The 23,954-nt window shown below is 32.6% G+C and overlaps 1 protein-coding gene across 5 annotated transcripts in view; it reads right to left on the bottom strand.

The window, feature by feature from the left end:
• LOC131842237 (brain tumor protein) overlaps positions 1 to 23,954 on the bottom strand; it is a 459,207-nt gene that overhangs the window by 135,370 nt on the left and 299,883 nt on the right. For 3 of the 5 annotated variants that reach the window (XM_059190779.1, XM_059190775.1, XM_059190774.1), the window contains exons 1-2: positions 20,686 to 20,856; positions 20,372 to 20,473 (exon numbers count right to left, since the gene is read on the bottom strand). The gene's annotated coding sequence lies outside the window, so the exon portion shown is untranslated. Of the gene's footprint in view, positions 1 to 20,371; positions 20,474 to 20,685; positions 20,857 to 23,954 lie in introns of those variants that run through there. The other 2 variants (XM_059190777.1, XM_059190778.1) reach the window with 1 other exon arrangement.

The following is a 23,954-nucleotide window of genomic DNA, read 5'->3' as shown; positions in this document are numbered from 1 at the left end:
GTATAGCTCGCTTCAAAAGCGGTAGTTATCGGAAAATTAATTTTCCTCAAGTTACATTGAAAGTCTCATAATGTAAAAGATTATCATTTTCTATTGACAGCGGTGGGACGAAAAAAAACGCCTAGTACCTTTCTTTTTATTATAATATATTCACAAATTGAATTTCCTCTTTTAAAATAAAAGTAACATGTAAGATTTATAAAGACCTCAATATCATATAAAGTAGCATGAAGGAACCATAAGAAATCTTATGTAGGTAGTCTCTGATAATATAAATCATTCTGATTAAAAATCATAAAATATATGTATACATACGATTCAGTACCTCTTCGGCTTTAAATTGATTAAAAATTAGGCTAATTAATAATGCTTTTAGTGCATGATTTAATAAGCAAAATATAAAAATAAACATATAATAATTAGTACATACTTTTTAATGATGTCATATTCTTTCCACTCCACTTTATTAAGAAGGTACTAGTCTAAGGTAGACTAGTACCTTCTTATTAAAGTGGGTTGAAACCTGAAAGACGTGATACTCCTAGGGTGCCAAGAATTGAATCGTAAAACTTTCACGCACTTATCAAATCATACATCGAAATAGCGCCACAGAGATGAAACGAGAGAGAGGTGATTAAAAATATTTGTTATTATATAGTACTCTGTTTATACTTTTAAGGAAATAAAGTTTTATCTGTATATCTAATGCAGAAAAATATAAAAATCCTGCAAACCGACTACTCCAACAGGTCCACGATATTTAATCAATTTCAGAACCTAGGAGATTCTTAATTCTAATGTAGCAATTTGTAATTCAGACCCAACTTATTAAGAATTATTTAGTAATCTATTAACTTCACTCTCATATACATATTCCGTCACGACTGAATGTTTTCTTTTCGTGGAACAAACTCATAAATTATAATTTAAATTTTAAAGTTTAGTCGTCACGCATCGGTGCCCGTCCACTGTAATATAATCACAAATAAATAATTGACCGCTCTACACAGACATCTTTGTGGTACCGACCGGAACTTTTAAACGCATTATACATGTATATGTCATATTCGTGACGATGGGCATCTTAGTCAGTGATATCTAAGTCACGCCATGAATAATGGCGGCCCTGCAATGATTAGAGCCACAATTTTGTGTCCCATAGGTATAAGATTCAAATTCGTACGTATATCTTTCTAAAACTGTGGAATTTTTAATAATTGAACAATCAAAATAATCCTCCCCTTAATCAAAAAAACATAAAATATAAAAATCCAGTTTAAGTAATTGCACCACTTTCAGGCATATTTAGAAAACATGTTCGAAAAGGACAAAATAATTTAATCCATATAGATCCATCCAATAGATTAACTATAGGTTTGTCGTTTTTATGAAATATTGTAGATGGAGAGGAAGTGGTTGGGCCTTAGCTTTTTTTTTGTTATACCACAACCAAAAAGTGACAAGGCTAAATACAGAAACTTTTGGAAATTATTGCATATTGCATATCTCTTTATGGGATAGAATATTAGTGTTTGTTGATAGAAAGACAGGGATATTCGAATATAGAACTATTGAGAGAGGTTTAGATAGAATAAATTTCATTTGTTTTATTGCGTTATTTTTTGATCGACAGTGTACAGCTGGCGCGTTGAATTGAGATGCGACCTTTTTGTGTCGTTGCCCACAATTCCTTAGGGTTGTCAATTTAAAGAAAATTTTTTAAACCAGGATCCATTTTAAATCTATCTTTGTAAAAATATATTTCTAAACTAGTACAAGAGTAAGACAATTGGTACATTGAAATATTTTAATACGCTTCTATGAAACCTTGTACAAGACAGTTAATAGATAAAAGTATATGGAAATTACAATAACATATTACTACCCACAACATATTTAAATAACTATATGTCATTATTTTCATATACCAAAAACATTTCCAAAATAAAGTAGAATTGTGAAGTGATTTCAATTAATATTTTATATATATCTTCTTTATAGAATATATTTATGTATATCTCCCGGCGACAGTCAGATAAATACAGCCCAGCCCCAGTTACTAGCTGATAATGAAAACATAGCTATCTATGATTCTTATTATAGCTTATGCATGTTCTGAGTACCGGTGAAATCGGGACTGGTCGCTATAATTAAAAACAATAATAATAGTTATTCGTTTAAATTAGATACACAATTTAGTAGCGACAACCCTAGTCGCAGGTAACCAAAGACCGTGGCGGTGCATTAACGTTACTAATGCATTTTAAGATCGATGGGTTCTATGGCCGCACTCATTTTTGGGGTACGAGTAAAAAATAATTCTTTAATTGCTATATGACGTTGTATGTATTTATAGATATCAACCTATTTCTTCTTTCCTTTTAATATTATATGTGGTATTTTATATCACTAAGTTCTTTTAATATATTGTTAACTTATATGTTATTATTATTTCGATGATGATGAATCATATATATTTCGGTCTGCACTTATTTGAACTCGTCAACATTTAAAGCATTGTCTTAAAATTATAAAAAAAAATACAATATAAATTCTCTAAGGATTAGCGAAATTACCACTTACAGACCAAACTATCAACTTTCTTAAGTCTGTAATAATAACATCTCAACTTATAGAAGTAAAAAAAATCACAGTCCCAACGTAACTTTAATTAGAAAATTATCATTTCTAAACTTCAGAGAGTCTGCAATATTAATATAATAATTAAAAACTTGCTTACTTTACAAATGTTATTCTATCAAACATAAATGAACTAAACATAAAAGACATGAACGGCAACAATTCTATCAAAACAATAACATAATATAGAGCAGTGAAACCGACAGTATTCTGCCTCAACTAACCATCCATCTAAAAATAAGACACAACCCAACACATTAAAAGCTCCCTTGCCCTTAACCCCTCGCACTGACTGCGCAGCGGAAGCGGGGCTATTTCAGTTAGTTAAAATAAATTGAACGTTCCAGAAGCTACAGTTTACGTGCCCACATATTTTACTGTGTCTTCCGTTAGCGACAGAAGTTTAAGTTGCCATCGAAATTACTTTGAAAACCAACCTGAATGTTACTCTAACTTCTACAAAGGACTTCCAAGACTCCAATCGATTACGAATGAACCGATTCCGTTGAATGGAAGCTTTGTGCTCGGATATTGGTGCCTACTTTATTGATTGACAAATAACAGTCATTCTAAGTTTAAAACTTTGTCGACTGATTTTTAATGAATTACTTCCCAAAGTGTCTGAAAATGCTGTGTATTTGATAACGACCTCTGCAATTTAGTGAAACTTTATCCGCTTAGATATAAGAATGAAAATTCATTGCTCAAATTTAGAAGAATTATCTGGAATTTTCCATTAAATAAGACATACATCCACAGCATCTCTGCGCTCATACTGAAACTTTGTAGTACCCGATGTATAACATCGGGCGTAAAAGGATAGTGGAACACAGTCGAAGTAACAACACTTATCGCAAGTAACAGTGATCACACACAACAACAAATATTTTTGTGATGGGGAAACGTAAGCACTCATATCAAGCGAAAAAAAAAAACTGTACATACACTGTTTTTTTTACTCTAATTACCGAGGTTAACTATGGACTTTTGTCTTTTAAAAAGTAAAATTAAAAGTGAAATTTTGATACTATTTTGATATCTCATTGTTACAACAATGAGATATCAAAATAATATAAAAATTTATAAAATAAGTGATGATGAACAGTTGCTAGAACATCAGTCATTACAAAAAAGTAGACTACTACCGATCGTTACATCTATATACACTATTTGAATTTATTAAAATAAAAAAACATAATCTGTCAATTTCGTTCTAACACTATAATGAATTTTTATTTGGTCTACTATATTTCATAGCATTCATTACCTAACAACAGATGCGTGCGTGACTCCACCTAATCCTATTATCTTACGTCCAGTTATATATGGTAATATGTTGCTGTATAACCCTAAAGGGCACTCTTTAATCCCCTAGAACCCCAACCAGAGCATAATTTATATTTATTATCACTGTAACAACGTATATTTTTAGCGGTATATAGTTTATAGTTACATTGTATAGTTTTAACGGTTAAGTTATTATTGAATGTATGGTTTAGATTTTTTTTTAGACAAATATCTACGAAAAATCAGAATAAAGAATCAATATAAACTTACTACGAAAGTGTTGCTTTGTATTATAATTAAACGTATAATAGTTTTTATGATAACTGACTATTTTTTTCCATGAAAATATTACGTAAAGATGTAGGCTATACTCTTCCGACAGCCTTCCATGGTTTTCTCTAAATTTATTCTAGAAAGTATCAGCCTCTTAAGAAAAACACCGTAACGTCGTGGTTCCCTATTCCGACTCAGAAAACAGAGGTCATTAGTTTAGTCCTGACTGACACTAAAATAAATATATCATAGGTAACATCGTTAACGAACCAAATTAATCAGACAGACCGCGGGTCCGTACCATCTTATATTGAATTACTGAGAAACTGTAGAGGAGATAAACTGTAGATGCATTATTAAATACTAGCTGATGCCTGCGACTTCGTTTGTATAAATTGATTGTTGTTTCGCAGAAACGTTCATTAGACATACATTTTTATTTCCTGTCATTGCCCTGGAACAAAAGTCATTCACCAATGTCCAATCTACTTCTATATCAAAATGAATAAAAATTGATTGAGTGGTTAAAAGTAAAAAGATAACATACAGAGTTACATTCGCAGTTATAATATTAACATGGGCATCAACCATTACTCTTCTATATGAGATAATAATATAAATTACAGGATAAGAAGCATGACATTTTAGTCGTCTGTAATGACAACACATGAGTGGTATCACGGGTATCACTTACTAACGCGATGTCCTTAGTTCTGTCAATGTATATAAGCGACGGTTACCGCTTACCACCAGCTAGGAAGTCTGCTTATTTGTTCTTCCAAATACATAAAAAAAAAATACTCATAATAAAACTTGAAAGAGACGGCGTAACCTTATGGTAAGTAACGTTCAATCTATATAAAATGGTTCCGCATCTCGGAACAGCTTTGAATAAGATGAAAACTAAAGTACAAGTTGCAAGTGTGTCCTCCAAGTTTCTTTATGGTGACACACACTTCACTAAATCATTTTTATAGTGATTTACTCCTGATATTACCATTCCTGAGGGAAAACTGCAGAGATATATGTATCGTAGTACCATTACAAGATACAATATGTATAGAGTAAGCTGAGAGTATATAATACCAACAACTTCTATACTTACTCATGATTTAACATCTCTTACAAATAAACGTATTGTGTATACAATTTTACTAGTACCTGGGTAAACGGGCAGTAATATTACTATTTTTTTTAACTATTTTGTGGAGCACTATACAAAATTTAAATATAATGATTAAATTTATGCAGAAATTTAATAATACTAGCTAAAGTTGAAAGACGACTTTATTAATATATAAATCTTTAACCGTAATGTTTACAATAATCTGTTTATATAAAATATATATTTGACATTTTCAATGCATTTTACTAATGGCGTTAACATCCACAAAAAATATTTTCACAAAATTCTCATTTATTGAAATACATACGAATTACAAGGAATTACGGGCATTAATTATAAAATTATTATGAATTAATTATATTATTATATGTGTAATAAAAAACTTTTAGTGGAAGCTTCTTTTATAAGTTATATATATAGACTATACTTTCGACTCTAATACTTTCCGCAAAAATCTAAATTTACTTAACCAATCGCCGTGAATGTATTTCAGTTTGAGATGTATGTTGTCTACTCTTAACCATAGCCAAATAAGGTCCCGGTTAGGAGAATAAAATCATAGATAGAGTCTTAACGTATTATCATAGTATTAACATGGAAAAGATTTTACAAGACTCCTTACTATCTTTATGGCTCAGTATAACAAGAGAACGGCCATTAAAAAGGACTACGCATACCGTGATCCTACGCAGGGGAGATAAACACGAGCGTTTGATTTAGGACCATCCTGGTAAGTGCGCGTTCCCACCTGCTATGAGGATAAATTGGTGGATACCATGTATACGTTAAATATGGCGAATTTATGTTAAACTAGTAACCTTATACGACTTTGCACGGAAGCAATTATTGCAGTAAACATTTTTTTTACAGTACAGACTTATATTTTCGCCAATATTGTAGTTATCAGAGGGTAAAAGAATTTTTAAATCTATTTGATTTTATCCATTACAAACACACAACAAATAAAATCTTTCCTTGGTCATCCAGAGTCATTAATTTTCATACATATATACTATAACTCCATAAAATTAATAACGACATCGAAAAAAATATATTTGAACTTGAACACTAATACATTAGACATGGTTGACAGATACATTAAAAACAAATAAATCCATACATTTCCATCCGGTTCACTCACCCAAAAGTCCTTGGAACAACCCATAGCCACAACGAAATCTTTATTTTGTTACGAACAAACGCTTCGGATGTCGATACAGTGTAATTTATCCACACAGAGAGGTCAAAACACTCATTAAATATTACCTTAATAACGTACTGCTGAGTGCAAAAGTCACATTTTTTATATTTATAGTGGAATTGTAAACAAACGGACGGCGCACCTGATGGAAAATGGCTAGTTATATTTTTAATGAGGGTGATAATGTACCCGGTTGCGCTAACGATATACGCTGCCGAGGCACCAGTGGAGGATGATAGGATATGCATGAAGGCAGATCAGCTAGCATATCATGACAAATTCAGAATTAACTACGATGGTTTCATAGGGATCGTTTAGATCTACCTGGCATAGAACGTTGCTAGGAAAGGCGTCAGTAGTATCCCTTAATAACAATACTCTTGCCTCCAATAGCAACCGTCGTCTATATACATGAGCACAAACAAGTTGGAATATGTCTCCCAAGGTATTCGCTCCTTCCTCATGTATAGACATTTCTAAAGACTAAGATGTTATCCTTCTATACCCAATAATTTTACTGTCATATCTCACCTTTGAAACTAAATTATAGCGTGGATAACAAGCTGCTTGATGGCAGATTTAGGTGCGACAGAAATACTCACGCAGTCATAGACATATTAAATTCTACCTAGTAAAAATATCACTGTACAGTTATCAGTTGTCTGTTAAGATGCAAACCGTTGCATTAAGACATTCTTACACAAAATTACAACAAGTGAGAAATTATATAATATACATGCACTGAAGAGATGCACGCTTATCATTTATTGTGTTTTGATCAGGAATTGTTTGTTGGACTATTCTTGTAAAGTTTAAACTTGTGTCATTTAATTTAATTTAAATATTTTTTAAAAACAACAGTGAAATTAATATAAAAACCGGTTACAAAATAAATAGCACTTATAAAGGCGATTGTACGACTTCCAAAGACTAGTGAGTCACCCTGATTCCACGGGGTTGCTGGGCAGGTAAGCAATCTTTAAAAAACCTACAGGTACAGTGTGAAGGAGACAGCGGATACGTTCGTTGCATTCCCTCACGTTGAAATTAAGCTGTATCACGATTTATTCGTAGAGCGTGTAGGCACGAAACAAAAACCAGAGATTCCTACCTATACTATTTCTTTTTCTTTTAGTATGATCCTTAGATGGTTGCCCGCGTAGGCCTCAATATTTTCATTCCAAGAATTCATAGAGAATAAAGCGCTTTCAACGTTCACATGAAGACAAATGCTTTGTTATAAAATGTATATGATTTAGCCTATGAAATTAAAAAAAAACATTACTGTATGACTTACAATAGATTTCAAACAGTAATGTACGATTTTGTTAACAAAAAATAACAATGTAGTACAACAGTTTATACTATAGTCTGCCAGTAAAATCGTTATAAAATTAAAAAATAATTTGGATATACAAAATCTAGTTTTTTAATGAGAGTGAAGTATTTTAATTAATATTTGTGTAGACTAAATTTAGTACTCTGTATATCGATAAAAAGCGATGATATTAAAAACACAACAACACAATTAATATATGTATTGTTTATATACAAATTAATATAATAGAACTAACAATATTCCAACTGTCTCACGGAACCCATAAAAGGACTATTACCCTTGAATTACTTACAAATTCAGAACCTAATGGTCTAGAAATTTCCCTCAATTGCAAGTGGGATTATATTAATTGTCATCATTAGACAAAAATTAGTTTGACGCTTGTTTTGACGCGCAGTTCAGTTTGATATTAAATTTATTTATATTATTGAATTGCTGTATTCTTCAGTTAAATGTTTTGGAATGTTGTATTCTATTTAATACACTCGACTTATGTAAGTTTGTTGTAATAAAAAAATAGTAATTGGCATAAAAATATACAGAATGCATATCCTCGATTAGTTAAGAAATGTTGTTTAATTCACTTTTAGATTAATTTTGTTGTTGTTAGATAATAAGTCATATATATTATAAATAACTTGATAACTGAAAATTGATTTGAGTCATTTAATTCAGAAATGTGGCAATATATGAGTAGCACATTAGTTTATTAAAATAATTTAATTATTAAAACGGAATATTATAATTTCATTACATTATCCTTTTTTAAAATAGTCGAGTTCTTGTTTAGGGTTTCATTTCATTATCCATTGACAATAATAAATACAGTTTCCTTGGGCAAAACTCCACAAGAGTTTCGTATAAATAAATCTACATTTAAATAACGAAGGTGTTTTAGGTATCTCGCGAAATTATACTTAGAAACACACAAAATAAGGCACCAATTACGTTACGGTAAAACATGAAAACAGAGTATTAACCCTCGTACGTATTTCGGTCGTGTTAACATTAAACCGCGAGTTTCCATATATTTCCGTGTGCCGAAGATACAGTGGGGTCATCGACATCTACTTCAGCCACCCGGCTGCGCCCCACCATTTGTTATTGTGTCATATTGACGTACACACTCAGGGTTGCCAGTGTAACAAATTATCCATACTGTGTACATATACTAATACTACCTGTGCCCGCGACTTCGTTCGCGTGGTTAGCAAAAACACTATCGTGGTTATCTTCATTTTCCCCGTTTTTTGAAACATTTTTCACTGATGCTTCGCTTCTATTGGTCGCAGCGTAATGTTATATAGCTTAAAGCCTTCTTCGATAAATGGACTATCCAACACAAAAACAAATAAACAATCTTCAGCTTTATAATATTTGTATAGATTATAAATATGACAATAATAATAATAACCTGTGTAACAATAATAATAAAAATGTGAGTTGTTCTACTCACATAGCGCCATCTAGTCCCAACTAAGCAGAAATCGTGTTACGCGTACTAGACAACTGATGGAATACTTAAATACCTTTTTTTTGTAAAAATACACAATTTATACCGTACTAGGAATCGACCGCGCGACCATTGCGGAAGTAAAACGGTGTGCTAAACAGCTAGACCATCGACGCCGTCAATGTCCGCTAAATAGATTTTAATGAAATTCGTCATAAAGACAGATTGTATCACGACTACGGACGTATGCTATACCTATCTCATTTTTAAAAAATAATATACAAGCGGGTGAATTAAGAAATTTCATGGAAACGAAGTCGAGGATAACGAATAGTATGACCAAATATAATAGTCTTGGTTGATGTATGTTGAATGAGTAATGAATGACTGATGTATGTTGAATACTTTGCATTAGATTTCCGTAATCATGTTACCTATCTATAATTAATGTTAAATACTTTTATAAAATAATCATCCTGTTTAACAATACATGAGTAATATATATACGAAACAATGATTAGTAATCGAACAATTTCACGAATATATACAATTAAAACGTTAGTATATAGGTATATGGTTAGAATATCGTCATTATTAAGGAAAAGCAATTTTAAAAAACTGTTCTGTTTAAAGACTATTTGAGTTTTATGTATTTATTACGTACCTATACAGTTAATTATAAATACATGTAGACATATATATTATAATATTATTAAGCACGTCTTTATAGTTTTGTGTTCCATAGTATAGATTTATTAACTAAAATTAGCTGTTTTAAATATCTCAATGTTTTCAAATAATCGGAAGCCAAACAGAAAAGGAACTTTAGTGATAGGCACATAAATTAGTAGTAGATAATGTTTGAATGTTTCAAATTAATTCCATATCCGCCTAAGCAAAAAGATAGAACTTATAAATGGAGCTTACTGCAGGGATCTAGAGTTTTCCATTTATTGTACCGGTCCATTAGTGACCTCTTACAGCCTTGGTACATGTTTGCGATCGTAAAAGCTATTAAATATTTATTAAAAATAATATTGAAAATGTTCTATTCTTTGAAAATTCAAAAATGGAATGACATATATTTCGGCTACCGAATTGATTTGTTTAGTATTGTGTAAAAAATAATAAATTCATAGACATCTCTGGAATAACGTAGTGATTACTTGCTCAGTGTCTTAGGACATCAACAATGTATTGACTAATTGATGACAAACCTGACAAAATAAAATTAAACCTATTTATTACTCTAATAATAGGTACTTCACAACACACAACAAATGTCATAAACATTTTATACTTACATAGTAATTACACATAACATCTATTTACGTATTTATTTATTATAATAAATAATTAAATGCATGTTAATTTTCTAGTAAGTAAATGTATGGATTTCCTTATTTATCTGACATTGGTTAACGCGGGTGATATGAATATGGTCAGAAGGTTAAGCCTTCACATATTTTCACAATAAAAGCACGTAATTCAGAAACGAACCGACTGTTGTGTAGTTACGAAAGGGATGCCTACTTAGGGGTATATTATATTATATTTAAAGAAACGCAAAACTAAACATGAACTCAGTTAATCATAGAACTAAACCTTCTAGAAATACTAGTGTTTTGTTATTACTCAACACAAATAAAAAAAAATCTTCTAAAAATATCCTTTTTAGGTTTTTTTTAACATATAAAATGGGTTCATTAGAAGTTTAGTTCGTAATATGGCGTAAAGTAGTCGGCCTTTGTATTTCAATATAATCAATGTATCACTCAAATAATAGTCGTATTTTCATTCATAAAATTGACTGAAGTACATATAATATTTCAGAACATTTCATGAATGAAAGATACGACTATTATTTGAGTCATATCATCCTTAACTTCGATTACTATAATAAAAATACAAAACATTTATTTTTGTATTTTCAATGGATCCTATTCCCAGCTAAGAAAAGCTATTGAAAGCCCTATATATACAATTATTTTATTTCTAGACATAAAAATTAAATTATTCTACTTCAAACTTGGTATCTTCAATATTTACTAAGTTTTACCTCCAAGATATGTATGGTGTCCCATAGCCAAATGACCGCTGACATTTGACTAAACACGCAACGAAACCCTATTACACCGTGTCATAATCAAACATCGAATCTTTTGATGTCATTCAAGAAAATCTTGTCGCTTATAGTTAATGATTTAACCATATTGTATGATCTCTACATCACAGAATGACCTTTATAAACGTTACGTAATATCATCAACCTATAAAAAATAATAGCTTGGTTGTTAAAACAAAGAAAATGTGAGTATATCTTTGTATACACGTGCATAGCATACAAGCACACACCTTGTCGGGCACAAATAAAGAATTATTTATAACGCGTATAAAAAACTGATCCCGACGACTTGACGTTCACGTCCGTCGTGCCTCCGGTTAGATAACGTGAATTATTATAACGCGCTCACGTTTGTAGAAAAAAAACACGTTACGTGGTCCCGACGAATTTTTAAAACTCCACAATGTCCGACAATCTACCCCATCTAGGGATGTTCCGATACCTATCAGACGTCAGTACTAGTTTAAGTGGTACTCAAATGATATTCCGATACCACTCATATTAGTATTCCCAAAGTATCGATACTCACTCATATCTACTTCAGATTATTCCATGGAAGCTATATAAGCATTCATGTTATTTTTACATTTCGAATTATACTTTTTTATTTCATGTCATTTTCAAATTTCCAAATACTTTTTTTAGGTCGTCAATGATCGACCCATATAATGCATTGGTTATTACTAGTACTTTCAATTCGATTCTATACCAAATACTTTTATCTCGGTGCCGAGTAAGTATCGCAAGATTGATTCGATACCAAAGGTACTCGGTATCGAGAACCTACCAGTACCTTGTATCGGACCATCCCAACCCCATCGCGCGCAATGATGACACGAAAACATAAAAATGTTTAATACCGCATCTTTATACCGGTGATAAAACATTGGCCTCTCTAAATTGAGACATTTTATTATTAGAAATACGCTTTTGACAGTCGTAAACGAACGCCGATTTCGTACTTTTCGTAGTTATTATATCAGTTTACGAGTTGAAATATCACAATGCGCGCTCGGACGTATAAAGGGAAATTATATCGTATTATATTACGTCGTGAATAAAACTGTTCTAAAATAATTCAAGTTACACGACAAGACAGATATGTGCCACACTGCACCGGTTTCCGTTTTCCTCGTTGAATATGAGCCAATGTCATTGCCATTCTCTTTCGTAAGGTTGTCTGTGCGCGCGCGACATTGATAATTCCTGAAACGTCTAATCAAGTTGACGAATTCGTAGTTTGCACACACGTTTATACGTGTTGTAACAAGGTGGCAACCGATTTGGACACTACTACGTGTCAGTGAGTCACGTTTTTTCATCTGTGACGCAGTTTTCCTGTCACCACTGCGTACGGCCATGACATTTGGTTGTCCGATTGTACGGCCTTCATAGCTTCGCTCGCGGACTCGCGGTCATCAACTCCGCGCGTGAGTCGGTACCTTACTCTGTTTTCACTAGTCGCACGAATATTAGGCCTCTCGCTCACTCTTATGTCAACATTATGATAAAGAAGAGTACCTTCGCTAGGGCTCGGTAAACATCAGTACACATGGAAAAGATTGAACTCAATGCAGTGTTGTCGCACCGAAACAAAAACTTTACGAAGCTGTTGAATAGTCATATATTTTTAGTTGTTGCTTCATAACTAGAATATAAAGGTTGATAGAACAGAATGGAATTCGAGGCACAGGAAATGAGAAATATCTATGTTGAGATCAATTATAATGTAAAACGAACCAATTTGTACCATTGAAAACAATGGATATTTTTTGTTAAACATTTCTGTTCACAAGATTTTAATGATATAGTTATAGTTCCTTTTACAATGATAAAATAACAGTTATATTGTTACATTAATTAATTACATTCGCTAGATATCATTAATAATAGCTAACGATATACATAGACTTGTCGTATCCTATGTTAATTTCTGTAACAATTATTTTTATTCCATTTAATGAATATCCGCTAATTCTCATTAGACTTACAAAATCAAAGAATTATATAGAGCATTGGAAAATTTGAACTTGGCGATACAGGCGTACAAATCCGCGGACAAAAGCTTTTAGTAATATGCTTCCTAATTATGTTAACTAACTTCAATTAAGTGTTTCAACAGCGGAGAACACTAAGTTAAACACAGCACACCAATAAAGTTTATCGGGCATTTAAAACATGTGCTTAAGTTTAAATGTTCTACTCAAAGATGTGATATTAATGACTCCAGTAAAGTCCGACCACACACGAAAACATTATGACCAAACTAGAAACCATTAGTGATGGATTTGACCACAAAGTCTAGAGCTCTGGTAAATCGTCTGTAACTAAGAATATGACATATAGATTACCAAGAAAGGCTATAAACCATTCGAGGAAGCGTTGTCAAGGAAATGTGCTTGTTTTAAACTGCAATATAAACAAGGTTAGGAGTAAAGGTAGTTCGCATTGTTAGGAAATATTTCTCATTGAGCTCCGTTCAGTAGCGTTTAGAGTAGTGATCAAATTAGTCGTGTACTGTTGCGTTGCCGTATTTCAAAGGACGTCCCTTATTTCTTAAATAAATTTCATAATCTCGCCAGAACAGACCATGTCTCGTATTTACGATTATCTACGAGGACGTACGGGACTAAGAAAGCTGCGAGCGAGAATTTCTAAAGTACTTACTTAGTATAGTTTTAAAAATAGAAATAAAAATAATCTTTATTCACATACTTAAATTCAATACAAGCACTTTTGAATAGTCATATTTTTTTATTAACTCATTCGGAGCGCATCTCCTGAACTCATTCATCACAAGAAGAATGAGCAAGAAACTTATGTGTTGCTCATTTGATCAGTTTTTTTTTGTATAAATAATTAAACAATAACGATTAATAGGCATGCGATAGTCAACATAGAAACCGCAACCGAAAGAAATTCAATAAAACGGATTATAACAAAATTTGAAGTGAATTTGTTTGTCGCGACTGAAATAGATGCAGGGACACATGACCAAGGACATTAAAAATAGGACATTTTTGAAGTACATTATCGTTAGTCCCTTTAGGCTGAGAAAAAAGTTGGCAACCCTAAGGCCGTCCCTTATTGTTACACAGTGGGGTTTGTTGCCCAGTAATTTATTTACTAATGATACCTACAATGAATAATGTGAATTCGTCGCGGTAGGTCCTAAAACAATGGGCCCGTGGGGCCATAGAGTCAACGATCTGTAGAACAGCATTTTTTTCCGTAGATGATTTAATACTAATAATAAATATTTACAAAGGTACATTTTGTACAAGTCGCATCTCTGTTTTAACTAATTCTGTTTTATTGGCTGTTCCGGGTTAAACGGTGAGGTGTGGCAGTGAAATTACAGGGCACTGAGAGATATTGGTGCTAGGAAATGAATAGTTAACAGAACAACATGTTTTCCATGGTACTGAAGCGATTGATGTCATTCAATCAGATGGAGAATCAGCTTGTCTGTCATCCTAGTTACCTAGAAAAAAAGCAAATTACCCTCTAATAATTTGAGATATAAAAAACATCAGTTTCATGTCAATCTTCAACGTGATTTGAGGAGTATAAAGAAGATTCCAGAGCTAAATAATATATACGCTCTCGTACACCAGGTTTACATTAAATCATGCCAACGGGAATACAGAATCTTGGCATGATTCTCTAGAACATCATAAAAATAATCTGATAATAACAATATTTCCATTTACGTGCGTCGTTCCCATTAAAACTCCAGAATATCTTTTGGCTGCGTTGCGTATTGAAATGTCGCGTAGCAGTTAAAAAATAAATCATATTACTGACAAGTTTTACTCCCCGGAGTTGTCTGCGTAAATTCAATATGATATATTTTTGCACCGAATTCGATGTAAATCGGTCCAGCCGTTTGCCGAGGTTAGGTAATAAATATTAAGTTCAAGACATTCTAAAATTCAGTTGTTTACCACACTTGCAATCTTCTGATCGCGGGTTCAATACTCGTACTATAAAACCTTTGTACTCATGAGTATGATTATTTATATTGATCCGAGTATTTTTATATATACTTATGTACTTATTTTGTACGTATTTAAAAAAATGTATTTAATTAATTACATCAGTTGTTTAGTACGTTAGTTACAGTACAATTTCTGTTTAATTAGGGACTAGATGGCGATGTATGAGTTGTCCTGGCTTATTATTATTATTTTCCGCCATGGTATCGAGTAAATCAGCATCCTTGTGCCATGAACGGTCAATACACTGAACCATCCAACAAAGAGCAGCGATGACTAATTTTACTCACAACTTATGACTCAACTTGCCACTAAATCGGTACAAACGAGGCATAGGCCTGAGAACCAACTTGCGTGGCGTTACGCTTCTTGAACAAAGAAAAAAGGGGATGTAACGACACGGGCAATGACTATACTAGTCTCTGAGAATTTGTCTGCCCATTGTAATTTGAATCTCCCCCCTTCCCTGATACCGCTTCGAAATAAGGTGAGGTAGGGAAGTAGGCGTAAGTTCAGAGGTCTTGCTCAACTGGACATCGTTACGTAAGGAATCAAAGGGGAAGGTGCGTAGAAAAAGAGCTTCGGTGACTGATGACTACGATTCCCATGTCTGTTATGCGATTACTTGGTAATTGCAGTCGCTCGTAATAAAGAGATCACGATCTTTTTGTCAATGTCAATAGTTCAAGGAAAATTGGATCGTGTTCCCCACGAGTTAGTGTTAAAATTGTATTGCTTTGGAATATGTTGCTGTAATCATAAAACGCCGGATTGACGTTCAGAAGTTATGACATCAGACAATTAAAATAAATGGCTGCCTATGAATGTTACAACGTTAATTTTAATTCATTTAACATTGTATTCAATATTAAAATAACTATTTTTAATTTTAATTCTAGGAATGATGATATTTTAAGGAAAGTGTTATATGAATGTGGCTTAACCAGCCAAGGGCAGAGCCCAAATAGTTAAAGGCCGAAAAAGCGATGGACTATGTGAAAGATGATATGGTAAGAAACGGAGTAAAGAACGAGATGACTGCGAACAGGGATGAATGAAAGAGAAAAACATATTACGCCGACCCCAAATGAACGGGATAAGGAAGAAACAGATGATGAAGATATTTTTAATTTTAATTAATATATAGAAGTGTCTAAGATATAGAATTCGTCTGCATTTTCTTAGATAAAAGATTGCAATACTCGTGAGACAATGACCATATTAACTTCATTAAGATCTATTCGGCGGTTTAAGCATGGTAACAAAGAAAGATAGACAGGGAGAGAGAGAGAGATACATTCGATTAAAGTGAAACATTAAAAAGAGTATAAGCAGCAAGTTGAAATAAATTGCCCCACGACAAGCGTATTACATTTACGCCGAAACACCCGCACCCTAATGTACTCTGTAATTGAATGATTGTCCCTAATTGCAGTACGTACTCCAGACCTTTTATTAAAGGGCCGAGGATGTGGTTTAACGGTCACATAGAGTCCTTAGTAATTTATGAGGGAAAATACGTTAATGCATAAACGTTCTAAAAATTGCTGTGCGTATTGTATTTCGTTTTAAATGGTTGTTTTCTGTAATACAATAAAATCCAGATTTAAAATATTATAAATTTTTAAATGTGTCTGTATGTTTATTGCATTGTATCACGAGAACAAACGAAGCCTATCGTTTATGTCACAAAGCAGCATGTCAGCAGAGGAAGTCGCGGATAATAGTCAGTAGCAACAATCTTAGGTTATACAGTGTTTATTTCTACTATGTCCAAGTAAACTGTATAAGCCCATTCTAACAATTTCAAGTACAAGGAGTCAGCATTTATATCAAGAGAACAATAACTATAAATCGAAAATCTGTGCAACCATCTACATAGTACTGAAAAATCATTATTGCCTTGCCTATATCCCATTATTTGGGGTCGGCACAATATGTCATCTTCCTCCACCGGTCCCTATCAGCCGTCATATCTGAGCTTCCCCTCCTTTTATACATATCATCTTACAAAATCCCTTTGCATTAATAGTACTAAATACATATATATCTATATATATATATACCATAATTTCATACAAAAAGTTTGACCCTAAGAACCCTAGATAATTATTAATATAGAACAAAAGATTTCAAAATTCAAAATTATTATTTTTTTAGTTTCTTTTAATATTTGATATTGATTCCTTAATTGGTATGAAAAATAGCATAAACAGGATAAATATTATTAAACGAACGAATTGGACTACGGAATTCTTTCAAACAGCCTTATCATGTCATTTTGATAGTGCACACTAGCTGACCTTACCCAACATTGCTTAGTGAATGTCGGATTGTATTAAATAGAATTGTTTTTTGGCAACGTTTTCAGTCGTAAATCGCGACATATTTCTGTGGAACGGTACTTTATCTTATAATAATTTATATTGCGTATTTTATGGTGTTATATTCCAAAATCAGTAAAAAAGAAGTTAGGCAAACTAAAAGGTAAACTAATAGTAAAATATTCATAAATATACTTAGAAATGTCATACCTAACTCTAGTTCCAAATTCCACAGACCCTTCTAGAAGTTACTGAATACCTGCTAAATATATATTTATGAATACAAAATGTATTTTGCGCGTATCGAATTAGCGACCATCCGGAAATGAGACAGTATTAAAGTTTGAGTTACAATTTGAGGTACATCTTAATATAATTCATGCAGGTAAAACCGTAGGTTACAGTTAGTACAACGTAATTTGCCACTCAAAGAGCGTGAACAAAGAAATATGTACTGAACTTAGATAAATAACATCTCAAGATGGAGCATTACGCTTCAAACGTATACAAAGACAGCCCAACATTTTTATTCGTGTGTGGGTGTTGAATAGGGTTAAGCGGCCCTTTCGTTATCAATTCATATTAAAAATCCACTCCACCTGAACTACGGAATTTTGAATGGAATTCCTTAAAAAAAAATAACGAGTTCTAAATAAAAAAGTTTTAATTCAAAAAAAATACTTGTCTGCGCGTTCAAAAATATGTACTTGTACCAAAGTATGTCAGTTTTTTGTTGACGATTTCCAATCACAATGACCTTGACGGTTTAGTACACTGTCTTACCGATGGTCACAGGTTCGATTCTGACACAATACAACCATTTTTATATATTGGAGATTTTTATTTGTCTGGGTGTTTTCCTATGTAGGTAAATTGTATATTTACAGGAAATAAGATTAGTTTGTGATACAATCTATGTTCAAACCAAATTTCAATAAGATAAAGAACAATGAGACTAACAGTCTTTTAAATTTATGAATTTATTAGTATGACACGAAATTTACTTATCCAAGAAACTTTAATGCAGTTACAAGTACTTTAAAATGAAATCTATATAAAAATATAAGAAAAGTAAACAGGGCAGGGAACTGGCCTCCTAGATAACCTAGTACATAGCCACAAATCTATGTTTAGGAGAATTATGAAATGTAGCCCCAGTATGAACTCATCTTAAACTTATTTTTCTAAGGTGCCCTAAGTATATGAGTGTAGTTTCCTCGACTCGAACGTTAACTACCAATTGACATTCAAAACACCCACATTTCGTCGTAATTAACTCACGATGTACATAATGAACGAGTGTTCGACGAGAATATTGATTATTAGAAACATTTAAGATCATTTTGATTAACAAATACACTGTTAACATACAAAACGCGAATAGAGTACCAATCAAGTGTTCTATTTCAAATAATTGTTTATCAAACAATGCTGAAATTCTAGAACGATCTATCCGTCTTCAATCCATTTATTCTATAACAATTTGTCTGGAGACTGGCAAGGATATATTGATATTAAGAACGCACTTCGTGTTTTTTGTTTATTACAAACATCCCGTGGCATCTTAGTAATGGGAACTGACCTAATGATTATACAACATACAATATTAGGTCGACCTCCACGCGGTCACCTTTGGAAACTTGTCATCTTCCACTGGTGTCTTGCCAGCGTTACCTCCGGGTCACTATTACTTTTCTACCGATTAATAAACAATATGACATAGTAATAATAGTGTTTACATTATTATCGTGATTGCTATCTATATCTATGTAAATATATATTGAGATTATCCTGGTAGCAGTATCTATAGTCAACTTTGGTAGATTATTATCAGTCTGTACCTGTTTAGTTGGTTAACATTTTTTTTAATGGCTGTATATGGAACTGTGAAGCCGTTTGCACTAGCGGGGCACCAGTGTAAGATGATACGTAGAGCCCATAGTGGTGTCAGGTCACCACAATGAGACAGGAATTAACTAACAATAATTTCTAGAAGGGTCCGCGTGGAAGTCAACCTGACAATACACTACTAGCTGTAAGGTCACTATGGTAATGGGGATTATTACAAACAATTTCCTATACCCCCTTATGTAGCTAGTTATATTACTTTGTAAACAGACACAAACGCTAGAAGCAACAAGTGACCGACACCGACAATAATTCGAATGGCTTAATCAAATGCCAAACAAAAGGTTACAAAATTATGTAAGACAAGACCCAACAGAGGCTGGATTCGATATCTCGAAGTCGATATGCAATAGGCATTCATCGCTAATTACATACACATTATTATGTGTTACGCAATTCGTAGACTTTAGTTGTACAAAAAAAATTAGCAACGTACCGGCTTACGCGGTTTATTGAGGTCGTTGACCCAAAAACGGATGAATACGCGACATATGCCACTTTTGCTGTAAATACATAATCAATCGTGCAATATTGTGATTTTTAAGTATTATGAAATATAATACTGGCCACTGAGTGACCAGAGGGTAGATAAGTAAAATTTTAAAAATCAATTCAAAATTCTAATTCGTAGGTGATTTTTACACCTGATACAACGAACGCGCGCCGTAAAGTTTAAACTGATATTGTTCAAACATACCTGTAGAATCACGTTGAATGAAGCACGATCGTTCACCTTTAGACAATGTAAACCTTTGTTTCCACACAAGTCAACGTCTTCCAATCAATCCCAACAGTTTATCTGGAAATAGAAACGACTTATTAAAGTGGTACTGCCGTATGATTTATAAACGCATAAACCTACCCGTATATTTTAAACCCCACATAGCTAGGGGAGAAATAATAAAAGAAACACATGTCTACACCATTAATATAACTACAGATGTAAACAATGAACATGTGTGGATTGGTACCGTGGAAAAAAAATAACCGCCTTCAAAAGGGGATACGAACCGTTCACGTTTGAAAAAAAAACACAAGTTTATACACAGTTTTTATGTCCACAACGCACGTATAATTTGACAGAGCCGCACAGTGGGGGCGATCGTCGGTCGGTCCGGAACAAAACTAGTTTATATTGGCGGTCGTATCACACTGAACGGAACGACCATTCGCTGTGGTGGTCGGCGCGAGACTGAAGCAAGAGTAGCGCCCTCTCATCTGCCCTGTGGCGCGCTTGTGTGCGTCGTACGTGTCACTGTGGGGGTGTCGCCCTACCCTGTTCGCCCCGTCGCTCGTCTGTATATTTATTTTCAAATATAGGGTGTATAAAATTTACAATGCATCCGTCAGTCGAGACAAAATACTGCCGGTGTAGGTTTTGTTCGAAATTCAAACGTCGCGTACAAGGATTAGCCGTTTTTAAGCTAAACGTCTTTTTAAACGACCGTGAACCGTCTCTACGGCGGCGGTCATTGCCACGGACATCGATATAAAAATATTCACGACACAGTACGCCACATCTGTTACGTTCTAATATTTTCTTTTCAAATTAACGTATTAGTACATACCCGCAGTTGGAGTTGGTTGTTTGCTTTTATTCCATTTTCACACCTTGTTTAATTTAGCACATACAGGTAATTTTTTTACTTGGATAATTTCTTTAGTAAATTGTCTACCCGCCTACTTATTTGTTTGACATGAATGGTGTTGTCAAATATTTGCAAAGCGACTGCTTATATTAAATTGTTGTAGGCGTTCAATTATGAATTATTGCATACATTATTTACGAACTGCAAATTGTTTCATGGAATTTTTCTGACAATTTTCTTTTAAAAAAATTATATGTACGATTATATGTATATATGCGAAACATTTTACATCTGCAGTTACAAGTGGATATGTACTTTTCGTGACTGACTCCGTAATAATCTACATACATCCCATAAACTCAAAAGTTTAATCTTTTTCAAAATCCATTATCCAACTTTTGGCAGCAACGACTTTACATAATCAAACCCTGTTGTTACAGTTAATTATATCTATATTTTTTATGTCCGGAATCGAAAAAAAAAACTTGACACGTACTTTAAAAAAAATTAAATCTATAACTAAAAACTACTTAAGTATCCATATATTGTAGTGTTGTGTTAACAACAGTGATTAATTTTGTCCTTAAACGACCTTATTTACATTATAACGAATCCTTAATGTGGCATAGATTAATTTGTGAAATAAAACAACAGTATGTAGTCGCAACAACCGATAAAGTCACATTAGAATAAAATAAAAAAAAATATATTCATGAAGGTCTATTACATACTCTTATGATATGTGAAATCTAACGTCAGTTATAATAAACTTTTTACTTAGATTTACTACCCTGACCCAGAGTCTAAAAATAATATTCATACGAAATCGAATCGACGATAGAAAGGACGCAACGATGGCCTTTCGATCGTCGATTCCATACCTCGATTCCTTTATATCAATTTACATTTATAGTATCGTAGGTTGAATTAAACGACAATATTATAAAGCCTCTAGGTTATGTAAATATATAATTTATTACAGGAATATGACTGAAACAAGTCAACTAACTATATAATAGGTAACATTTATTTACTAGGTAACAGCTTTTGTAACTGATATGTTTCATAAAATTTAATACGACATATTTAACTGAACTTTGCGCTGACGTGAAATATTGCTACAGCTTTAAGCTCTTACATATTTGCCAACAATAACTACAAAATATTGGTAGTGCAGTTCTATGAAATTAATGTATGTATTTATTACAATTTACTATTACAGCCTACAGGCAAGGTAGTACTTTAAATTATGCTTCGAAAAAGATAGACACACACTGCAAGTAACCGATGGCCTGTTAAGTAAATTTTTTTTTTATTAATTCTCTTTTTGTTATGTTTTCGGTCAATTGTAATTCAAATAATTGTAAATTGTAAGAGGAGGGAACTGGTACCTAAAATACAGTTTTCTACTTAGTTTAGGTAAAATATAGGATGAAAATCAAATTATTATTATTATTAAAAAAATGTATTCTATGGTACTAAAGGTGTATGCTTAGTTGGTTGTCCGAAATACTCATTCTCTTCTTACACTTTGTACAAAGTCGTCTGTGTTCTGTCACGTCTATTTGTACCTATAATTTAATTACGACGACTGGCATAATTTAATGTCTCATATTAAATAGTTATGTTTAATTATTAATTATATCTCAACTTAATAATACATTTGTGTGAATTTAAGACTATATTAATTTATTAATAATAAATTTGACAACCATAATGCTTGGGCTTTAATACATTAAAACGTTTCCCCACAATGCAATTTATTAGATTAACTGGTTCAGTATATTTAATTCTCGAGATAAGAGACTCGGAATGTTCGCACAGATAAAACATTATTCATAAGTTATGACGTATACGCTTAGAGTATACACAAACTATAATAATAATATATATCCAGCGTATACACTAGACGCTAGTTACTATATACAACAAGGTTTTATGAAGTAAACATAACTTTATTAGAAGCTTATCAAGAGATAAACTGATAAATATTGCTTATATAGATATAATATGTATGTGATATGGGAAGTTATTGAAAAAAGCTGATTGAAATATCTTAATATATCGACAGTAAGCATTTACTTCAATGATTTTAAAGATATAATTTCTAGGATAGGTCTGAGTTTCTATCTATACGAATAATTAAACACTATATAGCTTTCGTTAGCTATGATTATATATATATATCTCTACTTGTATAGTATTTTATTATCAATTAATAGATGTATTTTTAAATTGACACTATTTAGAAGAAAAAATATTTTAAGGATATATGAAAGGATAGACTTGACATCCTCGGTGGTCTAGTGGTATAGCATACCACTTTATTATGCGATGGTAATGGGTTCGATGCCTCGCAGGGTACAAACATTTGCATTCATGAGTATGATTGTTTGTTCACAAAAAAAAATGTACCTAAACATGTATTTACCTCTGTTGTCTAGTACCTAAAACACAGGCTCTGCTTAGCTTGGGTCTAAATGGCGCTGTGTGAATGTCCTGAGATATTATTATTATATGTAACATAGATCTACATTTATTTTATAGGCTCCACAAACTGGATGAAACGGCACAAAAATATCAGCTAAATTAGATTGGAGATACTTCGCTATTGTGCCTACAAAAAATGCGTTTTAATTTTTGTTCTACCGTAAATCATTACTCACAGTCTTTTGTGTGAATTTGGTGTAA

The sequence above is a fragment of the Achroia grisella genome, unplaced genomic scaffold (genome assembly GCF_030625045.1).
Source record: "Achroia grisella isolate CSIRO2021 unplaced genomic scaffold, CSIRO_AGI_Agris_v1 utg215, whole genome shotgun sequence".
Classification (NCBI taxonomy): Eukaryota; Metazoa; Arthropoda; class Insecta; order Lepidoptera; family Pyralidae; genus Achroia; species Achroia grisella.
The sequence above is the reverse complement of the archived record's forward strand: the minus strand, read 5'-3'. Positions and strand labels throughout refer to the sequence as shown.